The sequence below is a fragment of the Benincasa hispida genome, chromosome 7, assembly GCF_009727055.1.
Source record: "Benincasa hispida cultivar B227 chromosome 7, ASM972705v1, whole genome shotgun sequence".
In the NCBI taxonomy this organism is placed as follows: domain Eukaryota; kingdom Viridiplantae; phylum Streptophyta; class Magnoliopsida; order Cucurbitales; family Cucurbitaceae; genus Benincasa; species Benincasa hispida.
Window position 1 is genome coordinate 51,333,684 of NC_052355.1, and position 21,026 is coordinate 51,354,709.

General features: G+C 34.1%; 1 non-coding gene across 1 annotated transcript; it reads right to left on the bottom strand.

The window, feature by feature from the left end:
* Positions 1-20,617: 20,617 nt before the first annotated feature.
* LOC120082297 lies at positions 20,618-20,724 on the bottom strand. The gene has a single exon (XR_005483128.1). It is a non-coding gene; the product is annotated as a small nucleolar RNA R71 (small nucleolar RNA).
* Between the last annotated feature and the right edge of the window lie 302 nt (positions 20,725-21,026).

Consider the following 21,026-nt stretch of genomic DNA (forward strand, 5'->3'; position numbering starts at 1 on the left):
GAAGGAAAGTACTATGTCATTAGGGAGATTGTACACAAAGGAGATGTGATCGTCATGCAGATAGCCTCACAAGACAACTTAGCTAATCCATTTACAAAGACCCTTTCGACTAAAGTGTTCGAGGGTCACCTATTTGGAATAGGTCTACGATATACTTATCACTAAGGCAAGTGGGAGAAATGTATGGGTATGTGATGCCCTAGTTTATTCTATTTATACCTTTTGTTCTCTCATTGTTACTCAACATTGTATATATATATATATATATTAATACTCTGGAGTCTTAGTCCAAGTAGGAGTATTGTTGGGTTGTATGTCCTAAAACTCGCAGTTTGTAAAGTTAAACATTTTCTATTATCAACAAAGATGTTATTCAACATTTCTTCAATAAAGTTGTTATTGAATCTTTAAATTGCATTCATAAAGTCTAAATCCAATAAACTAAGATCCATGGCTATTACATGAATATTTAACTTTGTGTAGAGACATAAAGATGGATCAAGTTCGAGTAAATAATCAAAATAGTCAAAATAGTCAATAGTATACGAATAAGGTTGGGTGGCCTATTCTGGTAACACTATTGGATGTGGCCTACTTTGTAGAGGTTACAAGTTGTTATAAAGGTGCTACAAACGAAGTGATCCTGATTCGTTCATGTATTGACATGAGGAGTGGGGTCATCCTATGCAATGAGTTTGCATATGATCGGATTAAGAAATAAGTTATTCTTACTTTATAACACTGTTTATTTTTTAAGATTGACTATTTTACTTAGATGACCTAGGTAACTCGATCTTAATCCTGAGCTAACTATGAACTTCTGTTTATTCGGGATTATCCTTAGATTTGCATAGGTAAGGTTTAGCTCAACAACGCCAGCTCAATAAGCCTCCTATTTCAAGGGTAAGACCGGGTAAATACTTGGGGATATAGGGTGCAATAACGAGTTCACGCTAGGGGTGTTCAAAAAAACCAAAGACTCGAAAAAATCGAGCAACCCAATCCAACCTAGCTGGTTTGGGTTGGTTAAAAAAAATTGATTTGGTTTGGGGTTTTTTTAATAAACCCGAATAGGTTGGTTCGGTTCGCAGGTTTGTAGAAAAAAATTCGGTTTGAACCGAACCGACCCAAGATTCAGACCCAGCGCCCAACGGTAGGTCACTTCCCCCTTGGTAGACGCCATTCGGCCCGTTCCCTTCATTTCAGCCTTTGCCTTTCAAGTTTCAACCCAAGAACCAGAACGTCCAAACCAGCATCAACTTCCCACTTCTCGGTCTGTCTCTTATACACATCTAGATGTGTATAAGAGACAGATCCAATTATTTTATTCATTCTTCATGGTTCACCTATGCTCACAATTTCTTTTTTTTTTTATTTTTCTTTATTTATTAATATTGTAGATGGAAAATAGTGAGTTGATCGACAATGAATCACCACCTATAAATATTTCCGTCCCCGATGCATGTTCTAAACCATCGAAAATGATAGTCATTGGCAAGAGAAAACCAACTAGCCATCATCTTCAGTGTGGAATCACTTTACAAAGATGAAAAGATCTAACACCGAAGGTATAAGATGCAAATATAATTATTATGATAAAGATTACGCTTGTGACACTTATTCATGTGGAACTAGTACCTTATGGAAGCATTTGCGAAAACAATGCAAACATTATCCATTTAGAGAGCAACCTAAAGGGAAAACCATACTAAAATTTTAACCGAATGAAATTGATGCAAAAGGTGCTATCAATATGATTTTTTTGTCTACTGTCTTTAGTCAACAAAGAGTTAGAAATGCATGTGCTAAGATGCTAGTATTGTCTGAGGTATCATTTAGATTTGTAGAGACAGAGGGGTTTAAAGAATTTTGTAATATTGCATGTCCTAAGTTTACATTCCTTCAAGAATCACAATTGCTAGGGATATTTATCAGCTGTATGTGGATGAAAAAAAATTGTTCAAATCAACTTTAATCAAAAGTGGTCAAAGAGTGAGCCTAACAATAGATACTTGGACTTCCTTACAAAACATCAATTATATGGTTCTTACATCACATTTTGTTGATTCTGAATGGAACTTATAGAAAAGAATATTGAATTTTTGTCAAATGCCTAACCATATGGGAGAGACAATTGGTAAAGTAATTGAATATTGTTTATTGGATTGGGGTATTGATAAATTTTTTAAAATTACTATTGATAATACAACTTCAAATGATTCAGCAATCTCATATATGAAGAGAAAACTAAAGATTTGGAAGTCTCTTATTTTGGATGGTGAATTATTGCATATGAGAAGTTATGCTCATATTATGAACTTGAATGTCAATGATGGATTGAAAGAATTGCATGATTCGATAGCTAGTGTACGAAATGTTGTAAGATATGTTAGATCTTCTCCTAAGCGATTGATAAAATTTTTAGATTGTGTTGGACATGAAAAGATTGAATCTAAAGCCCTTGTTTGTCTGGATGTGTCTACAAGATGGAATCCAACATATTGGATGCTTGATCATGCTTTAAAATTTGAAAAAGCTTTTCAATGTTTAGAAGAAGAGGATGAAGATTTTGTACATCACTTTACTGAAGATGAAAATGGAAAGAAAAGAAAGGGACCACCGACCTTAGTCGATTGGAACCATGTTCGAACATTTGTCAAATTTTTTAAGATTTTTTATGATCTTACATTGAAGGTTAGTGGCTCAATTTATGTCACTTCTAATACATTTTTTCATGAACTTTGTGGGATTCAATAACATTTAATAGGTTGGAGCCAAAATGTAAATAGTGTGATATATAGTATGGCTTCCAATATGAGAATGAAATTTGATAAGTATTGGGGATCTCTTGACAAGATGAACAAAGTGTTGTTTCTAGCTATTGTACTTGATCCACGATATAAGTTGGATTATATGTCCTTTAGTTTCATAAGTATCTATGGGGATGGAGTTGCTAGAACAATAATTGATGAGGTGAAAGTTAGATTGATGCAATTGTATGAGTTTTATAAGACAAGTGATTCAAGTGGTCATGCTTTTGAACAACCATGTCACATAGTTGAAATAAGTGAGGATTGTGATGACATGGAAATGGATTTACAATTGGAATACAAACGAAGAAGAAAAGAGAAAAATTTGAATAAAACAAGAAATGATGTGGAGAGATATTTGTCAGAACTTAATGAAGATCTGATAGAAAATTTTGATATTTTGAATTGGTGGAAATTAAATGCTCCTAAATACAAAGTTTTATCACAAGTTGCTCAAGATGTCTTACCCGTACCAGTTTCAACAATTGCTTCTGAATCAACATTTAGTACAGGAGGTAGAATACTTGACTCTTTTAGAAGTTCTTTAAGTCCTAAGATGGTGGAGGTTTAATTTGTACACAAAATTGGCTACGTGCGAAGCTGACGTTATTCGATCTTACTCCACAAACTGAAGAATTGGAAACTTGTGATCAAGTTTTATCAGGTAGTGTTATCTTTTATATATTTACTCTATAATCTATATTAATATATTGAAATTATGATAGTATTCTTATATAATTTATTGTTTAAATCTTATTTAGGGTTCTTCAAGGAGCAAGTTTTGTCAGTATCAAGAATGGGTCGTTGAAATCTATTGGATTTTGAAGACTTTTGTAGACATTATTGTCTTTCTTATGGATTCTGTAGACATTTGAAAACATTGTTGCCTATATTTTAAATTTTGTAGACATTATGGTCTTTTTTGTGAATTTTGGAGACTTGTTTTTTTATAATAGATTTTGGATATTGTTCTTGTGGATTGTGGAATCTTATGTGTTTTTTATTGGTGATTCCAAGTTTTTTTCTTTTAAGGGAACTGATGGAACCGAACCAACCCAACCCATTTTTTATGGGTTGGTTTGGTTCAGGTTCATAATTTAAAAATGATTAGTTTGGGTTAGAAAAATACACAAACCGAAGCATTGGGTTGGGCCTAAAATATCCTTAAACCCAACCCAACCCAATCTATGAACACCCCTAGTTCACGCCTACCCGATTTAAGGATAGAAGAAAGGTTGTTCTCTTAAGTATTGATCCAGGTCTTGAACATGGGGCCCCGCCCTCCCATTGGATCGAGAGGGATCCAGTTTAGTGATTGGATCACAAACTAATTGTTCATTAGAGGATCAATGGAACTTAAAGAGCAAGATGTAATATCGAGGGTAAAACAACATATTGACCCAGCCGTTATTGCGAAAAACCTATAAATGGTCGACTTACTAGTTATGGTTAAATCATGTGGACACAAATATATCTACAGTGAGAAGAATGCAACTATCGAGCTATAGTGGTGTGACATAATAGTTAACGAATACTTGATTAATTTGGTCTAAAGAATGTTAGCCAATTAATCTTAAATCGTTGGAGCTCATGATCTGTATGTCCATAAGATCCCTCTACTAGCTCGTCAAACATGAACACCTTGAATTAATAAATTGAGTGAATATGGAATAATATCAATTTGAAAATGTTCAAATTGAAATTAGGGTTTGAATTTGAATAAGTTCAAATTCGAATTAGGGTTTGTATAATTATATTCGATATAATTAATGTTTAATTTGATAACATTAAACGAAATTGGAGAGTTTATAATATTTAAATATTGATTTAAATATTCATTACATGAATGAGATTCATGTTTAAAATTAGGTATGTGATTAATTGAATATTTGATATTAAATTAATTAATTAATTAAATATATTTATTAATTAAAAATCAAATTAATTTCAATTTTTTAAAATTCAATTTGAGAAATTGATTTTGAAATTTCTTGAATTTGATTAATCAAATTGTTTTAATTAATTTAAAATTAATTGAAAAATTGTAATTAAGAAATTGGAAAGCGATTTAGTGGATTTTTCCCACAAAACACCAAAACATGAGGTGTTGGTCTTCCAATCACACACAAATCCCATTATTTAAGCAGCTATTGGCTATTGAGTTGAAGAGGGATGTTTGCATGGATTCAATGATTAAAAGTAATAAATTTTGAAGAAGACGAGAGATTTTTCAGCTGAAAAATCAGTTTTTAGTTCGTCTTCTTCTTCCTCTCAAAACTCAGAGAATTCATTTCACAAATTCACTAAAATTCGAGTGCCACCACTCAAATTCAAGGCTGGGAATAGTAGAGAAGATCTCTTGGTGGTTCATTGTCAATTTGGAGCTGAATTCATATGAAAAGTAGCTTGGACTTGGAAGAATTCATCAAAGTACATAAATTGAAACCCTCTTCAGTTTTTCTTATTGAAGCATCCTTTTAGAACTCAAATTAGATATAATTAGAGTGCTTATTGATCTTGTTTGCTTTTGTCGCATGCTTGTATATCCTATCATGTTAGTGTTGCTCATTTTTATCATATCCCTCGAGATGAGTGTTAGATTTATTTTAAATTTAATATTATATTATTGTGGCTCATCTGCATTATGTGCTATTTTATTTGTTGGGCCTATTATTTTATTGGACCAATTAAGTAAAAGATAATTCCTAATTACATCCTGGAGCTATCCATAGAAAGATAAAACCCTAGGGATTGGTTCTCTCTCTGTAGTTCTTTTCTCGTCATCAAGAAACCTAATTAAATTCTAAAGGAAAGCCGAGAGAGAGAAACACAATTCCTTAGAAGACTATTATCATGGATCAAGGTATGTTATTCTAAGTAATATTATTGTGAAAATCATCTAGTTCAAACATATTGGTATTTATTATTTTACATAATATTAAAGTTTTATTGTATAATCATGAAGTTAAAATCTACATATGGTACTAGAACTTGGATCGAGAACTTGTGATTTTTCATTAATGTTTAATGTATGATGTTATGTTTAGGCTGCAAATTATGTTTAATTATGATTAATGTTTTTTTTTTTGTTTTTTTTTATCGAATCTTAAAGTTTGCACTGGAAACTTTAAATTTGATTGAATCTTAAATCTTTCGCTGCTGCAACAAACATTCTTTCAATCTTTTACTTAAAAGAGAGAGATATACATACATGAAATTGATTGTGCAATCAAAAATCAGATCTGTACATGAAAGATAAAAGAAATATATAACTAATCTATATGCACCAGTGTTGTTGGCGCGATTGGATTATTTTTCAGTTTTTAATACACCTTTGGTATATTCATGTTTATCTTGATGAATTTCAGTTTCAATGCTTCCGTCCTTTATTACTCAAATTTCAATTTACTATAAATATAATAATAATAATAATAGATGTCCATTAGTATCATACTTAGTATCCTATAGTAAGTGTCATTTTTTCATTACCATGCGTGTTGGCCATGTATCATTCAACCACCTATACATAGTGTCCATGTCACTTCCTAATTACCAAAATTTCCTATAAATAAATGGTCATTTGTGGATTTTGTAGATACATACATTGGTTGAAATTCCATGAATTTTGGAGAAAGTGTAGATTTTTGGTGGAATTTTCTAATTTCTATAATTTCCCTTATTTATTCCAAATTTAGTTGTTTAGTTATTTTATTTTATTTATTTATATATTATTTTAATATTGTATTTTTTTCGATATCCGTGTTCCCGTTGTGTCGCATTTTTCTCTTCAAATTCACAACACGTAATCAGCACAAGCACTTATCGTTTTTCCTGCTAAAGGTAGGTCATAAAGGTATGTCAGTTTTTTTCCCTCTTCGTTATAGTTAATAAATTTAATGTTATTTTGCATATATATATATATATATATATATATATATATATATATATATATAATTAAAAAATCTAATATAAATAGAATATTTTATGATAGTGCTGCCAAATAGAATATAGTGTTGTCATGAAAAATCTAAAAAAATTAGAATTTGTTCCCCTTGATATTAATGGCAATAATCATTTGTCATGGGTGCAATGTCGAAATCCACCTAGATGATATGAATCTTGGAGAGACTATTAAAGAAAGAAATACGACATCCAGTCAGGACAAAGAAAAAGCTATGTTTTTCTTCGTAATCATCTCCACGAGGGATTGAAAATTGAATATCTTACAATAAAAGATCCTCGTATCCTGTGAAAAATTTTGAAAGAGAGATATAATCATCAAAAAACAGTTATTCTTCCTAAATCTCGCTATGAGAGGATGCACTTGAGGCTATAAGATTTCATATTAGTAAGTGATTACAACTCTGCATTATTTAAAATCAGTTCGAAATTGTTATTATGTGAAGAGAAAATAACTAATGTTGATATGTTAGAGAAAACATTTTCTACATTTCATATCTCGAACATGCTCCCGCAGCAATAATATTGAGAGAAGAGTTTTAAAAAATTTCATGTCTTCTCGTGGCCTTACAAAATAAGGAGTTATTGATGAAAAATCATGAATCTTGACCAACTGGAACAACACCATTCCCGAAAGTGAATGCTACGAATTTTAATAATAATCGTGGTTGAGGTCGTGGTCATAGTTCTGGTCGAGGTCGTGATCGTGACAGTGGAAGAAATAATTATTATTTTCGTGGTGGTCATTCTAATCATTCAAATTTCAAAAGAACCACACAAAATGATGATCACAAAGGAACTACAAAAGATAAGAGTTCAAAAAGTGTTAAAAAATAAATGCTTTCGATGCAGAATGACTAGGCATTGATCACATACCTGTCATATGTTAAAACACTTAGTTGATCTCTATCAAGACTCCTTGAAGGAAAAAGAGAAAAATTTGGAAGCAAATTTTGCATATTGGGATAATGACATATTTAACCCATCTCATATGACAAATTTGGATGTGACAGTTTTTTTTGAATCTCCTGAAGAGAAAATCGACAGAATTGATGGAACATCAAGTGTTTCCTTTGACTTCGAAAATATTTAGATTTAATGTTGTTTTTTTCATCTTCATGTTTTTTTCTTCTCTTAGTAGATGTTAACCTTTGTATATTCCAAATGTTGTTTTTCTTATTATAATTATTTTCTTTTATTGAAGAAACCTGAATCATTTTCATATGTTGGGTGACTCAAACTTGAGTAAAGAAGATTTATGTCTGGCAGATAGTGCAACTACACATACAATAATTACAAGTAGAAAATATTTTTCCAAACTGACAATGCTGGAAACAAAAGTCAATACGATATCAAGTTCTAGAAACCTGATTAAAGGCTTTAGAAAAGAAAATATTATTTTGCCTAGAGGAACAAAATTTACAATTGACAATGTATTGTTCTCTAGTCAATCAAAGAGAAATCTACTTAGTTTTAAAAGTATACGTTACAATGGTTATCATATTGAGACTGATAGTAAGAATATGTGGAATATCTATATATCATATCTACTGTCTCTAATGAACAACGCATACTAGAAGAGTTGCTCGCTTTATCTTCTGGATTATATTATACTCATATATGAGTAATTGAAATATATGCCATAATGAACATGAAGTTCATGAATCCAGACATATTTACAATTTGACATGACCGATCGGGTCATCCAGGATCTATAATGACAAGAAGAATTATTGAGAATTCAAATGGACATCAATTGAAGAGCAAGAATATTCTTCAATCTAATGAATTATCATGTGATGTTCGCTATCAAAGAAAATTGATAATTAGACCATCACTAGCTAAAGTGGGAATCGAATCACCTGCATTTTTAGAACGAATTCATGGTAATATATGTGAACCTATTAACCGACTAAGTGGAACATTAAGATTTTTATGGTATTAATAGATGCATCTAACAGATGGTTAATGTGTGCTTATTATCTAAGTTGAAATCTGGCATTTGCAAGATTATTTGCTCAAATAATTAAGCTAAGAGCACAATTTCCTGATTATACAATTAAGACCATTCGCCTTGATAATGCTGATGAATTTACATCCCAAGCTTTTGATAATTATTGTATATCAATTGGGATACGTGTTGAATATCATGTAGTTTATGTTCATACACAAAATGGTTTAGCAGAATCATTCAGAAAATGTTTGCAGTTAATTGCTAGACAAGCTTATGAGAGTTAATTGTTAGACCATTGCTAGACATCAGTATGGGGACAAGCTATTTTGCATGCAGCGATAATGTCGATAGGACTTATGTCTAAGCCTCTACTCTTGTCTATGCGATGATAAATGATACATACATACACAAGGTGACCACATACTATCATATCCTATTTCTAGGGTGCATGCGATGCATAATAGCAAACAGAACTTATGTCTAAGTTTCTATCTCTTGCTTATGCGGTTCTAATCTAACTCTCTCAAGCCTAGATTCTTTCTTTAGACTACACTTTCAAGTATCTCTAAAGGGTGAATGATGCATACATAAGATAAGATGATCACATAAAGTGAAGATCTTAGGTCATGCTAGCTAAGTACTTCTCAACCCATTCGAAAATTTAGCTACTCATGCGAAATGTGAAGAGATTGAACAGATGTTGAGATGAGAATTCCATTTTATAAATAAAGTCAGAATACAAAATAACAATGGAAAGTAGGGATAAGAAGCCTGGTAGCAATGTCTTGTTTCCCATGCTTTTACCCTGTCTTTTTTTCTCTACTCCACCCAGAAGAATATCCTTGCTTTCGCAAGTGTCGGCCCTCTCTGTTTATAACACTTCCCGGCAGTCTTTCGAGCTAGCCAGGAACAATCTCTCGGTGTCTTCTTCTCTTCATTCGCCTCCGCCTTCTAAGTATATGAATAACTACAGACTATTGGCTATCTATTTGTTTATGATCTATCTTCTATCTGTGGCGAACTCTTTATCGAGGGTGGCCTTTAGTATTTATAGAGCTCAAGGTGAAGAAGCTTTTCCTCTAATGATTGCAATGATGGACGGTCATTAAATCTTTTGCTCTTATGTGCCGATTAATGGTCACCGAAAAGTTGAGTGTACTTGCTACAATGTGTCATTAACGGCTTGTCAACTAAATTCGAATTCGACCATCATCAGCCTTCCATCCCATCATGATTTATTATGCTTTCACCTTGATGCGTCGTCTTTATGCGGCCACCTTCTTGCGCAAATTCTCGCGAGCGCATATGATTGCATGACTTTGCGGTTGCAATATTTCAATGCGCGGAGACGTCAGATTCCTTGGATCGCAATTTAACTTGCGCCAATGCAATTTTCCTGCACAAAATAAGTAAAGAGCTACTTTTATGCAATGGGCGTATGTGATCACAATATTCTCAGTTTAACGCTTTTCGACATGACTTTATGTATTTTTATCGTCGTATTCCCTCATTGTTTTTCTTATTTACGCTATAATAATGTGCATTTCTACCTGTTATCAAAATACCCATACAGAAATCATCGACAAGACTAGTGAGGAAGGTGAAATACCTAATGATAATAATGAGATTTCAATAAACTATGTTATGACAAGAAAAAAATGGAATCGAACTAATATAGTTACTACCATCATTTCTGCATATAATGTTGCTCTTGATATTATATATGAAAATGAGGACTTTGAACCAAAATCTGTTGAAGAATGTCGACATAGATAAGATTGGCTTTAGTGGAAAGAAGCAATCGAGGCAGAATTAAGCCAACTTTCAAAACATCAGATTTTTGGACCAGTAGTCCGAACACCAGAAGGTGTCAAACTTATGGGATACAAATGGGTATTTGTGAAGAAAATAAATGAAAATAATGAGGTCATAAGATATAAAGCAAGACTAATTGCACAAGGTTTTTACAAAGACCCGGTATTGATTATGAGAAGACGTATTCTCCGGTGGTGGATGCAATTATATTACGATATTTAATTGGTCTTATTATGTATGAAAATATGAACATGCATCTTATAGATGTAGTCATAACATATTTATATGGATATCTTGATAATGGTATTTATATAAGAATCTCAGAAGGATTTAAGGTACCTAAAACATATAAATCAAATTCCCGAGAATCGTATTCAATAAAGTTATAGAGATTGTTATATGGATTGAAACAATCAGGATGAATGTGGTGTAGGGATTGGTGTCCTAAATCTTGTAGGGTCCTATAGTTTGTATATGTATTATACAAACATCCTATTTATTTAACAAATTATATGATGTTTTATTTCAGTTTGAGTTGCATTAACCACAAACCGATAAACTAACATCCAAGGTTATCTTGTAGCTTAAACATGTATGGAGAGACATACGGATGGATCATGTTTAAGTGATAACCTAAATGATCTATAATAGATGGATAAGGTTGGATATCTTATCCTGGTGACACTACTATTGGGTTTTATGTTATAAAACTTGTGTTTTATAAACAAGAAACATATTCTATTTGCAATAAAGATGTTATTGACTTTTATTCAATAAAGTTGTTGTTGAATATATAAATTGCACTTGTAAAGACTAAATCCAATAAAATGAAGATCCATGATTGTTATATGAATACATGGACTTTATGTGGAGACATACGAGTGGATCAAGTTCAGTAAATAGCGAAAATGTTCTATAGTATATGAATAAGGTTGGGTACCTTATTGTGGTAACACTATCGGATTCGGCCCACTCTTTAGTTCTTACAATTTGTTGTAAAGTGCTACAAACAAAGTGATCCGGATTTGTTCATGTGGTGACATGAAGAGTGTGGGTGTCCTATGTAAAGAGTTTGCATAAGATCGGGCCAAGAAATAAGTCACTCTTACTTTATAACGTTGTTTACTGTTTAAAGACTGACTATTTCAAAGCGATGACTTAGTTAACTTAACCTTAATTTTGAGCTAACTATGAACTCCTGTTTATTCGAGATTATCCTTAGATTTTCATAGGTGAGAGTTGCCTTAACAGCGTTGGCTCAATAAGCCTCCAATTTCAGGAGTAAGACTTGGTAGATAGCTAGAGACATAAGGTGCAAGATGAAATTCACTCCTACTCGCTTTTAAGGATAGTAGAGAGGTTGTTCCCTTAAGTGCTGACTACAGATCTTGAACAAGGGGCCCCACCTAATCATTGGCCCAAGAAAGACTCGGTTTGATGATTGGATCTTAAACCAATTGTTCATTAGAGGATCATTGGGACTTAAGGAATAAGAGATGTTTGGAGCTAAGTAGGTGTTGTTAGTTCTACCTAACCCGAAACAAACAATATTTGTAAAGCTCGAACAACAACCTAAACTAACTAAGTGGAAGTAAGAGGTCAATCCATAGGAAATGTTATTTAATCTTTTTTTTTTTTTTTAACCAAGCTTAACTATGAAAGCTATAAAATGGGGGTTTTTTTATTAAGACGAGAGACATGCTAAAAATCAAAAGATAAAAGATAGTTGTTACATAATTTAGAACAATCTTTCTTATAATCCAAGCTAGACGTTTAATGCAATTTTTATCACCGAATTCTACAAATTTAATTCACAATTGGTTAAGTTCGCAACTACTTACTTAACTAGATTAAACTAGTCTCTACAAAGATGGACAACTAGCATTAACCTAATCAAGAAAGCGTCCTAATCAACAATTAAGGTAGGATAGGCCTAAACCTAATAAATCTACATACTTTTACCTCTATTGGGTTCGATGGCGGCCATATAGAAGAGAAAACATGTGCATTAAGTTCTAGGATTCAATTACGCCGATTAATTGTTAAGATAGCTTACTCAATTAATTGAATTTTTTTTTTCAAATCTAGTAATTAGTGCATCCTAGGATAGCCATTAGACATACAATTACTATTGCCTCTTGGAGATCTTGGCTAGACATTCTATTGAACACATTAAAAGCAACACATTCAATCATGAGTAAATGTGACAAAACCAAGCATCTAGGCTAAACATGCTCAAGATATAGATCATTCAACATGCTTCAAGAATTAAAAATGGATTCAAGAATGCTCGAATAAGATTGCTAATGATAAAGACAAGTAGAAAACTCAATGACCATTTTACCTAAAAAATTAGAATTAAAAGCAAATAATTAACATGATGTTGGGAAAATTAACATAGAAAATATAAGTCTTTTAAAGACCTAACAATAAGTAATCTCAGGGCTAAAATAGCGATTGACCCAACCGTTATTACGAACAACCTGTAAAGGGTTAACTTACTAATTATGATTATATCGCGTGGGCATAATATTGGGATTGGTGTCCTAATTCTCTTGGAGTCTCGTTTTTTGTAATGATACACATTATTTGATGAATAAAATAAATGTTATTTCATTCTGACATTTACTTATATCCAATAAACAAAACTCTATGGTTATCTTAGGTGAACTTAAGCACGTATATGTGATATACAAGTGGATCATGCCTTAAGAGATTAGCTAAATAGGTCTGTAGTATAAAGATTAAGGTTGGATACCTGATCCTAGTGACACTACGGATACCACCCGTTTTGTAGAGGTTTACAAGTGTTGTAAACTACTACAGATGGTAGATCCTGACCCTAATATGGAGACATGCAAGCAGGGGTGTCCTATACAAAGAGTTTGTATAAGACCGGATTACGAGATGACTAGACTCTATATATAACGCCGTTGATACTGGAGACTTACATCTCACCTAAACGACCATAGATGATACGACCTCATTCTTGAGTGTTTTGGGAACTCCTGCCTTTGAGGGCGGTCTTTTGATTAGTATGGGTGAGAGTGGCCAAATTGTCAACTCAACATACCTATCTTTTTAGGAACTTGTCTGATCTGGGAGCTGGGAACTCAATCCACAAGATGGAATTCACTTCTTTCCCGAAGTAGAGATAAGTAGAGAGATTTCTCTCTTAAAGGCTGATTCCGGGGCTTAAACATAGTGGCCACAACTTCTTTTTGGAAGAGAGTACTCAGTCATAGTAGGACTATGACTTATGTTCATTAGAGAGATCAGTGGTACTTAAGGAGTTAGATGTAACTACAGCGGCATAATGGTTATTGGCCTAACTGTACTTACGAGCGATCTGTGAAGGGTGTCGTACTACTGATTGGTTAAGATGGACATATAATATATCTGTGGTTAGGAGAGTTTAGTTGTCGGTGTTTAGTGAAGTGCTTGCCAGTTAACGGATGGTGGATTCTATGACTAAAGAGTTTAGTCAGTTATTGATGTACCGTTGGAGCTTCGAGCTACAGGTCCATAAGGTTCCTTTGGTAGCTTAATGGATTCAGTTGAGGATCAGTTCTTAGTGTTGATTTGAAATGTTCAAATTGACAAGAGGTAATTCGATTATATATGATATGATCGGTATGGTGTATGAGATACATCTAGTGGAGGATTAATGTAAATGAAATTTACATTAAATACCACGGAATAGAAAAAGAGCTATGGTTTATATATTTCATAAGATGAAATATTAAAACTATAGGTTATAAATATAGTATGATAAGTTCGTTATCATTTATATTTACAATGATATTAATTATTGGATAATTAATTCTTTTTCTTTAATAACCAATTGAGTGGGAATTTATTGGCGATTTCATGGTAACCGTGAGATAAAAGGAAAACTGTTTTCCTAATTTTAGTGATGTTGCAAAATTATTGATATGAGATTTTTCTCTCTCGGAAAAATAATCTCACCGAAGTTGTCAAGTAAATAGGATTTACTAAGCGACAACTTGGAGCAAGCTAAACGATTATATAGTGTTTGTAGGTGACAGACACGCAGCTAAGCGATGAGCTAAACGGTCGCTTAGCTTTTACTAGATGATCGCTTAGCTTTAGCTAAACGATTGGGCATCAACTTATACGATAGGTTCAGTCATCTCCCACTTGCTCAATCGTTTACACGATTGTTGTATCCTCCACCTTCTGCCTCAAACCAAGTCCACATAGAGCCCGCTCTCTGGATTTTCACATTGAGAATACCAAGGTACCCTTCTTGGTGGTGTCATACTCAACTCGACAACATCGAGGTTCTGTAGAGGTTGTTCATGCTATTGGGGTGTTCGTGATTGAGGCAATCGCTGAGTTTGAGTGTGTGGTGTTCATGTTGTGTAGCGATCGTGTTGGACGAGCGCTCGAGGTTATTGTGTTCGAGCATTTGTGATTAAGGATTTTGACGATGAGTCTACAAATGAGTGTATCATTTCTCCTTGATTATTTGTAGTATCATGCTGTAATTTCTGTAATGAATGGATAACCATATGTTTCCCTTTATGACTGTAATTTGTAAAGTTCATATATGATTGTAATTTGGAATGATCTTTCTGTTGCTTATGGAAATCCTCGTGCACGATTTCCTTTAATTCGTATCAAAGGCAGGTTGTTATGATATTCCAAATTACAAGTCTGTTTTGAACTTCATTTTACAGTCTCAGTGGGTTTCTGCATTTGTATTTAATTGTTAAGTGCATTTGTGGATGGAGTTGATGGATGTTTCGGGTTTAATTTCCTTTAGTTAAAGCTTTCTTCAATTACAAAGAGTTTGAGTTAATTGATTCTGTAATTCAAAGAGTTTGAGTTAGTTGAGTCGTTCGTGATGAAGTTTCGAAGCATGAAGATGCGGTTCTCGACGAAGAAGAATACCAAACATTGGTCATATAGTGTAGCCTAAGGTAAATGATCGTTGGGAATTATCTAAGCGATCATGTAGATTTTTCTATACGATCATGTAGTATTTACTATACGACCATTTAGCTAATGCTAAGAGATGGGGTAAATAGTTTACTCTATCGCGTAGCGTTGGTTGCACGATTGCGTAGGCGCTGGAGGTAGATGATCGTAATGGAGCATGTGATGCTCATCATTTAGTAAAAGACGTGCGCTAGACGATCGTGTAACTAGAAAGCCTCATCGCTTAGTTACTACCTACACGATCGCGCATATGCGATACGGAGGCGCTAGCTAAGTGATCGTTTAGGCGATGGTGCTTTGCCGCATCACTATCATTTAGACGATCGCGGAAGGCATGCGTTGTGTGGAGCGCGCTAAGCGATCACGTACCTCAAGCTTCATCACTTAGTAAAAGGTACACAATTGTGTAGTATTTGCTAAATGATCGTTTAGCTCTGGGAGCGTTGGTAAGCAATAGAACGAAGCGTTTGTTTTATTGTGTAAACGATCGCGAGGAGTTTAGTACACAATGGTTGGAGACGCGATGCTTCTCCCGAACAATTCAAGACCCGGTTCGCCTGTTTGAACTGGAGACTCCTCTTTTTTGTAATAGTTAGCTTTGATTTTGTGATTTTAAGGCAATTTTACCCGGTTCATCAACATTTATTTTTTATACATGTGATGTATGGTGCTTATATGCCAAAGTATTTGACATATAGTTTAAAACCCACCTTAGGTTGTGCAATTATTCATGCATCATGTATTATAAATGTTATAATCGAGTATGAATAAATTATATTAAAGCATGTGCATACATCATGAAATATAAGAGTTATAATTGCATGCAATGAGTATTATCATACATCATCTTTTTATTATAAGTGTTATAGTCTAAGGGTGAATGGAAGAATGTTTTGCTTGTTTCATTGTTGTTTTGTATAAGTGTTATATAAAAAAAGTAGCAATGAATGGACAATGCATTGAGCATGACACTTAGGTTGTTTATAATCGTTATGAATGCCTTGTTTGTGTTAGCTTAGCATTGTGGTTATGGTTTTCGTTTATAAGTGTTATAAAGGAAATTAGACCTAAAATCAATTAGAAAAAGTTGCATGCAAACTTAGGGTGAGCTCATGTTTTAAAAGGGTTTTAAAATTGGATTGAGATAGACCTAAGTTCAAATGGTTCTAAAAAAGTTTAGTAACCTAGATTAATCTTTTAAAATCGGTTTAATAGGATTAAATTGGTTGGCATAAAACATTAATTTTTTTTTAAATCTATCTATAAGGGACCTTTTGTCTAAGGTGGGTTCTGGCTAGGTTGGGGTTCTTAAGTTGATGGAAACGTAATAGCCCTACCTGGGAACCTACCTAGAAAGGTGAATTAGATAGATGTTCAACAAGCATACAACATTTTGGTCAAAGACTCCGTTAAAGAGTTTAATGAATGATGATCAAAAGTTGTTCACTATCCAAGGTAAAAGCTACTCTTGGACAAACCTAAAAGTCACTTGGTTAAAATCCTTAGCCATGTTTTTTCTAAGTAAGTTAAACCCTAGGTTATAAAATACTTAGTTGGAGGAAGAGATGTATCTGATATGTCTATGATTCCACTCACGTTTCTCCCTATATGTTCACATCGTGAGATTCATACTTGGCCTCGTGGTGCCCTGAGAGCATCCCCTTTTGGATGGTGTTTGCATGAGCCAATATCAAGGTGGATGGAGAGAGTGTTTATAGTAAGTGGGTAAAGGGTGTGTGTCAACATGTCCTATGGTCTCTGCCATTGGTTCACATCGTGAGATCATTCTGTACTTCCTGTGGCGCCCTGGGAGCATCCCCCTTCAGATGGGTTTTGTGCAGTTGGTCAAGATCAAGGTGAGCTCCAGAAATGGATAGGGTCGCTTTAGGTTTTGCCCCATTTGGATTTTCCCCTTCGGATTGGCTTTTTGGGGCGGATCTCTAGGCCTAAAATGGTAGGTCACACTTACAAGAGATTGTTGAGTAAGTTAATGATCTCTTAGAAAAATCAATGATGGCTAGTCGTTATAGGAGAAAGAGTTGTTCTGGTATTAATTACTAGTTGAGAACTTCTGAATTTAAAGGAGGGATAACTGACCTCCCTTTGACGACTTTTGTCCTAAACCTTTGAAGCATGATTAGGAAACTAGAGGGATCAGTCATAGTAGGACTATGAATTATGTTCATTAGAGGGATCAGTGGTACTTAAGGAGTTAGATGTAACTACAAGGGCATAACGGTTAATTGGCTCAGCTGTACTTATGAGCGATCTGTAAAGGGTTATCGCACTGTTTATTGGTTGATATAGACACAAAATATATCTGTAGTAAGGAGAGTGCAACTATTGGTCTTTAGTGGAGTGCCCAGCAGTTAACGGATGGTGGATCTCGTGGTTAAAGAGTTTAGTCAGTTATTCACGTATTGTTTGAGCTTCAAGCTACAAGTCCATAAGGTTCCCTTGGTAGCTCAATGGATTCAAGTTGAGAATCAGTTCTTGGTGTTGATTTGAAATGTTCAAATTGACAAGAGGAAATTCGATTATACATGATATAATCGGTGTGATGTATGAGATACATCAACTGGAGGATTAATGTAAATATGATTTACATTAAGTAACATAAAATAGAAAAAGAACTATGATTTATAGGTTTCATGAGATGAAATATTAAAACTATAGGTTATAAATATAATATGGTAAGTTGGTTATCATATATATTTATAATAATATTAATTATTGGATAATTATCTCTTTTTCTCTAATAACCAATTGAGTGGGAGGTTATTGGTTGTTTTATGGTAACCATGAGATAAAAGGAAAAATGTTTTCTTAAATTTAGAAGAGTTGCTTAATTCGGAAAGGAACTCACGGAAATTGCTATCAAGTGAAATCATTTCATTAAACGATAGTTGATAGAGAGACTAAACGATCGTGGAGTGTTACTATACGATAGTTTACTCAGTTGGTCGTAGCTAAACGATCACAGGGCATTATTTATACGATAGGCTGCCTTTTTCTACACGATTGAGTATTTGTCTATATGAGAGACACTTCTCATCTCCCATTTCCTCAATTGTCTACATGATTATTGTTCCTTCAGTCTCGTTCTCTAACCAAGTCCATACATAGCCCACACTTCTAGATTCTCACATCGAGAATACCAAGGTAACCATTGTGGTGGTGTCCTCACTCAACTCGACTGAGTTCAAGCTTTCAGAGGTCGTTCGTTGTGTGCTTGCATTGTTCGTGTGGTGGTTGCTGTTGATCGTGCTATGTTGCGGTTGTCGTGTTCGAGCGTCTATGTATTGCTGTCTTGGAGACTGAATGAGGGTTCGTGATCGAGGGAGTCTGAAGCATGAGTCTTCAAAGGTATGTATACTATATCCCTTGATCTCATCTGTAAGCATGCTGTAATTTCGTATTGTGCATGACCTGTTAGTTTCCGTTTCTTGAATTGTAATTATGTATGTTCAATATCGAATGGAATTTGGAACGATCATTCCGCTGCTCATGAAAATCTTCATGTCCGAATTCCTTCACCATGTAGATTTAAAATCCCACCATAGAAAGTATGTTGCATGCATCGAAAGTATGTTATAAGGAGTTATAAATATAATATGCATGTTTAGGATTTCAAGTGTTTAATATAAGGTATTATATTAAATCACAAAATGCTTGATGATTATTATGGATGCAAAGCATGTCTAAAAGTTTAATAAGTTGTTATAAAATTTGATTAGGCATTTAAAATCTATAACAAAGATAATTTACATGCTCACGTAGGTTAACAATTTGTTTTAATAGTTAAAATACGTCGTTATCTTGTAAAACTGTAGTTACAAACTCAACCGGTGTATAATCTTATCTAAGACTGGAGGTGCTTAAGTTGACGGTCTACGGAACACCTTTTATCTGGGGATTATGGCCGAATAATTGAGCGTTGTTAACCTCGTTTTATGAGCATACATGAGCGGTGTGCGGTTTTAAAACTGGTTTATCACCTAGACATCATAGATTAATTCCAAATATAACCGTTATACTTGAAAAATCACCTAGACTTAGATTGTGTAATTAGCCGAAACATACCTAAGTATAGATTTACCCAAAAACAAATAGAGCACTTCAGTAGGAGATCCATACAACACTGTGAGATATATATTCAGTGGGAGAAACATACCTAAATATAAGATATATTGTTCTTAGCTCTCACGTGCCTAAGAGTTCACACTGTGAGATCCATACAACGCTTCATGTCACCCTCGGAGTGACCTCCATTCGGAAAGTGTTTGCAAGGGTCAATAGCAAGGTGAATAGGGGAAGCAGTACATAGCAAGTGGGTGAAGGATGTGTGTCAACGTGTCCTACGGTCTCTTCCATTAGTTTGGCCCGTGAGATTCCTATGTTGCATCAGCTTGTCGACTTTATGCCATCTACACTAGTCATTTTTACGGCGACTATCTCCTCGGAGGGTTGTAACATAGGATTCGGAGCAAATCAAACTCCAAGAATGGATAGGATTTCTTAGACTGGTTCCCTACCTTTACTCTCTAATTCGGTAGCATCATTGGGGTCGTTAACCTCTGAGATCTAAAAATGGAGGGTTACACTTACAAAATTACTGTGTTAATAAGTTCTTCACCGAAAAAGGTAACTAAATGACTATCGGAATATGAGTTATTCTAGAGATAGTATTGTTGGGGTTGATGCCCTAAATTCTCGTGTCCTATAGTTTGTAAAGAGTTTGTACGAACGCTTGTGTTGTTAATATAACAACTTGATGAACGAGTATTTCTCCCCAGGAATCATGAGACCAGCATTGGATGGATCAAGGTTCGAAATGAAGCCAGTAATGTTACAAATGATACAAACAGCAGGACAGTTCAGAGGATGACATGGTGAAGATCCGCACGCCAATCTACGAAGCTTCATTGAAATTTGCAACACTTTTATCTTCCCTAATATTTCCCCAGAGGAGGTTCGACTCACGTTTTTTCCATTTTCACTATGTGATAAAGCAAGAAAATGGGCATACTCTCTCAAACTAGGAGAGATAACGTCATGGGAGAAAGTTGTGGAGAAGTTTATAAAGAAGTATTTTCCTCCCACAGAAAATTCCATAAGGAGGAAATTGATCACCAATTTTGAACAAGAAGAAGATGAATAGCTCAGTGACGCATGGGCGAGATTCAAGAGACTAGTACGCGAATGCCCACACAATGGATTATCGGATTGCCTCCAAATGGAGATTTTCTATCATGGACTCAACTCTGCATCATAGAAAGCTGCCAATGCGACAGCAGATAGAGGTCTTCTGGATAAAACATATGATGAAGCAAAGAATATTCTTGATCGCATCTCGGTAAACCATGAAGATTGGCAAGAAAGCAATCAAAGAACAAATACCAGAGAAAGTAATATGAGTAATAATGCCATCGCATAATTACAAAATCAGATGAATGTGATGATAAACTTGTTACAAGGCATCGTAATAAACAATTCAAGAACTTGAAATGGGCAAGTCAATG